Below are 5,078 nucleotides of genomic sequence, written 5' to 3'. Positions count from 1 at the left end.
TCTACTATTGATTAATATGCTTACATAATTATATCCCTACCTTAGTGAGCGGTATGCATTTGTTTCCTCGCTGCACAGAGAAGACTAATTCGTGGTTGCAGTGACGTCAGAAACAGACGAAGGTCATCCTCCACTTGAAGACGTGAACGATATTTGTTCTTGATGAATGTCATAGCAGAAAATCCTGATTCGCACAAATACGTTGAAACGAATGGTAAAAGTTTCCTCAGTGCTCTTTGTGTGAGTTCAGGAAATTCATTTTGAACAGAGCCAGAAATGTTCAATGGAAGAGTGTGTAATCATTTGCTCCAGTTCATGATTACTAGTCAGATCAATCAAAGCCTCTTCGTCTTGTATAGACAGTGCGTCACTGGCTTGTGGCTTGAACTTGAATGGATTGCGAATCCACTCATCCTGGATTGTCTCGTTGGAAAAATAAATTGCTGACTGCTGACACAGACCCCTTAGGTGTTCAGCGACCAAAGGCTGAATAGGAACCACTGTCGGCCCTGCCTCTTGCATGAAGTCAGCCAGCGTAGGAAACATGTCCAAGCATCCTTTCTCCACACGAGTGGCCCATAGATCCAGCTTTCTCCCCAACGAGGACACTTGCTCAAATGCCGAAAACACATCGCAGTCTCTGCCCTGCAATGATGTATTAAGCGTGTTGAAGCGTTCAAATATGTCCGACAAATAAGCCAACCTTGCGATCCAGCTCGAATTCATCGCATAAAATGTGGAAAAGACGAGCATTTAGAGGTCGTGCTTTTATCAGGTTGACAATTTTCACAGCTTTGTCAAGGACACTCTGAAAATCATTTGGCATCTTCTTGGCAGCTAAGGCTTGTCTATGGATTGTGCAGTGGGTCCACACGGCTCTCGGAGCTACCTCTTTAACCCTCGATATGAGACCACTGTGGCAGCCCGTCATTGATTTTGCCCCATCACTGCATATTCCACAGCAGCATTCCCAGTCTATATCGTTCTTTCTCACAAATTCGTTCAATTTGTTGAAAATGTGTTCACCTGTTGTGTGGGTGGGCAAAGGACTACTAAATATAAACTCTTCTTGAATGTACATGTTTTTCACGTACCGCACATATGTTAACAGCTGAGCGCAGCTGGCCACATCAGTGGATTCGTCGATCTGGAGTGCAAAAAATGGACTGTGTCTGACGCTGTCTAAAACTTGCTCCTTCACATCCTGTTCCATGTCTGAGATGTGCCGACTTATTGTGTTGTCAGAGAGTGGAACAGAAACGATCTCAGCTCGAATCACTCATGTGCTGCGCCAGTGGGGATTGAACATTTGACAGAAAAAGTAGTACTTCCTCACGCAAATCAAAAAGTCGTGATAGAACTCTGCCCCGAGACAGCCAGCGGACTTCGGTGTGCAGAAGCAGCTGTTTGTAATGCGCTCCCAATTCATCGCATAAAATGTGGAAAAGACGAGCATTTAGAGGTCGTGCTTTTATCAGGTTGACAATTTTCACAGCTTCGTCGAGGACACTCCGAAGATCATTTGGCATCTTCTTGGCAGCTAAGGCTTGTCTATGGATTGTGCAGTGGGTCCACACGGCTCTCGGAGCTACCTCTTTAACCCTCGATATGAGACCACTGTGGCGGCCCGTCATTGATTTTGCCCCATCACTGCATATGCCACAGCAGCGTTCCCAGTCTATATCGTTCTTTCTCACAAATTCGTTCAATTTGTTGAAAATGTGTTCACCTGTTGTGTGGGTGGGCAAAGGACTACTAAATAGAAACTCTTCTTGTTCTGAATGTCCATGTTTTTCACGTACCGCACATATGTTAACAGCTGAGCGCAGCTGGCCACATCGGTGGATTCGTCGATCTGGAGTGCAAAATATGGGCTGTGTCTGACGCTGTCTAAAACTTGCTCCTTCACATCCTGTGCCATGTCTGAGATGCGCCGACTTATTGTGTTGTCAGAGAGTGGAACAGAATCAATCTTAGAAGCCGCTGCCTCTCCTAGCATCACGGAACACAGGTCTTTTGTCTCAATTAATGTTTCTCCAGTGGTATGTGCTTTGCCTGCCTTGGCAATACGCAATGCAACGCGATGTGAAGCTCCAGTGGCCTTTCCATTTAATTTTACAAAATCTTCCACAATTTTTTTCTGACCTTGAAAGGTTTGATGTTTTCTCTGGAAAAATTCTGGAGGTTTTCCTGCTACCTCAACATGCTTGGTTTCAAGGTGTCGCCGAAGTTTTGCGGGTCTCATGCTGTCATTAGCCAAAATATCTTGACCAACCACACATAAAGGTCGTGGTTCATCAGCTGCTCCTGTCCACGTAAATCCTAAACTCAAATACTGATCATCATATCATCTTCTTTTGGGTTTAAGCCCTGAAGTTGAAGGTTTGAATCGGGGGGTCTCAGAAACCGCTCCATTGTATTAATAGGCATATACCTGTATCGGCGGGCTTGCCAAACAGCAGCGAATTCACAGCTACGGCCTTCTGGGTGAAAAATGTTTCTCATATTTTTGACTTATTTTTTAGTATCGTTTAAATAAAAACATTTAAATATAATAAAAAATATAATATATAATAATAATTGAACTCAATAATTATATTTTTAATTTATTATAATTTTCCCCCACGCCTCCCCTGATATGCTCTGGCGCCCCCCTGGGGAGGCGCGCCCCACACTTTGAAAACCCCTGATCTAGGCGCTATGAGCATTCTGGATGGACGACATATCTGAGGAGAATTTGCCAGTAATTCCGTCAACGTGAAAGGGATACAAGGGAAAGGGATCCGAAAAGTGTTCTAGAACTCTAAATCAGAAATGCCTTGCTTGGAATTCGAGGTAAGAGTGTGTTGTTATGGTAAATGGGCATGCCAACAGAGAGCTAATAGGCTAATTGACCTGCGAGTAGCAGGTTCTTAATCCACCCCCAAAACTCACACACAAACAAACACTTCCCTCCCACTCAACCCACAGGGGTCATCCTTTATCGGAAAACACTGCTGCGTTTCTGTAACATGCATGGGGCTGAGTCTCTCATAGAGCATTGAGAATGTGACTCACATTGCAAGTGCAAAGAGACAGTGAATAAGAAAGAGACTGAGAAAGAGGTCTTTCATAACCCTGTTGGAAATTATGGCTAAAACCATCTTCAGATAATAGCTGGTTGCTGGTTGAAGCTGATCAAGGTGCCCCTGATTACATCTGGTACAAACAGTTCTCTAACAATGTGAACATTCCTATTCAGGTGTAAACATGGGTGTAAACAGATGGACTGCCAACTGGTGGGGCCAAAGGTTGACTTGATAGACCACCTTGAACTAGCAACCAACCAGCTAGCATATATCAAACAGTATGACCACTGTTTTTTTTCCAGCAGGGAAGTGGAAAAATGCTATCAAAGCAGACCACCTGATAAAGAAGGAAGAGCAAAGAGAGTTGTTCATGCACTGTATTTCCCAATGATAGGTCTGAGGATAGGAGGAAACAACAAGGAACATTCCCATCATGCACTTGCAGAAGCAGGGTCACAGTCTGTCTGCAGCAGAACCATAAGGCCAAAATCCATTGACTGGGTCTGAGAGAACAAGAGCAGATAGATTCTGCAGAGATTTTCTATTCGACCAAGTGGAGTAGATCAATTGCAAAGTATGAAAACAAAAGATGCTTTGGATATTAAGAGTCTACAGTTCACAGATCCATAATAACTAAATAAGACCGACAGATATTCAGATGGAGAGGACAGCAGGAAGACATATGTGAGATGGGCATGAGAATAAAGCAGCGGCTTGAGTACAGAAAACCGCAAAGTGCATTAGAAAGGCCTGAGTCATCCAAAATGTGTTTTAAGAAAATTAATTCATATATTATTCGGTCCAAATGAACTTACTGTTTTCAAAGGCTTGTCCATTCTGGTTTTAAATTCCCTTTGACAATACAATGATCTCCGTGAGTTATTTTGCATGCTTAGACCTCTTTAGTTACAAAGAAACTGTGAATCAAAGGTCTCTGGTGAGAAGTGTCAAATCGTTTACCGTTTCTCCTGCTGTCAAGCCTCCGTTCCTGACAAAAGCATTCCCGGAGGGGCGCAAGACGGATAACACTGAGGAACCCTCTAGTTTTCATCTTCCGCAACTCCCCCTTGTCTCCATTTCACAGAGTTCGTGTTGCTGTGATCTTACGATTTTCATGGTGTGTTGCAGATCTCGTCTCAGTGATATGGAGTAATGTACAAAGGGTTAGTACTTGGTGTTCTCAGTATGTGTGATAAAATTGCCGGCTTGGCGGAGGTCTTTGTGGTTGGCTCCGGATCTTGATGTTTGTGTTATTGCACAGTTGGTTTAAAATGCCACAGCAGCCAAAACCAGCCCATAATGGCTCCATGAAGGGTTTTGATGAGCAGTTTTCTTTACTGAGTTGACACATTTGATTTCCCATTGAAACAGGAAGTTGGAGTGGGACATATGGAATGACTTAACTGGCAAAACCACACTTGAAAATTTGGACCTTTGCAACCCCATATGTTTTAACAGTCACAATCACATAATCACAAGTGGGCATTTATTTTGGTGGCATATTTTTTTTTTTCTGCAAGCAACAAAGATCACAAATACTTCTTTATATTACAGTAGATGTTTTACCAGTGCTCATTTCTGTGTACTTTTTAGGAGTCTAAGCCAAGATATTGCCATTGTGATTAATGGGAATGCTAACAGCTAGCTTTCAGCATGTGTTATAGACAACACAACTACATTAAACCCTTTGTACCAAAGATGAAGACAATTTAAAAAAGAACCAGTTCCAGTCACTTTCTTTTAATTAATGGTTAGGAAATTAAGTATGAACATGAGCAAAACCGAAGACTGGCTCGCAAACCATTTTGCTACTTGCTATTGCTAATCAGTGACAAGTGTTTTTATCATTTAGTGGTAAAGCTCATAGACATAGACTAAAAGCCAAAATATTTTGATTGAATTGCAGCATAAAGCACACAAACACAAACCGACATTCAATCTCTTGTTGTGCCTTAGTGATTAAAACTCTGGAAGCTTTTTTGATTTCCGTAAGTAGCAAGATCTGTGCAA

Source organism: Sinocyclocheilus anshuiensis, unplaced genomic scaffold, assembly GCF_001515605.1.
Source record: "Sinocyclocheilus anshuiensis isolate Anshui unplaced genomic scaffold, SAMN03320099.WGS_v1.1 scaffold1079, whole genome shotgun sequence".
In the NCBI taxonomy this organism is placed as follows: Eukaryota; Metazoa; Chordata; class Actinopteri; order Cypriniformes; family Cyprinidae; genus Sinocyclocheilus; species Sinocyclocheilus anshuiensis.
Note: the sequence above shows the minus strand (reverse complement) of the source record.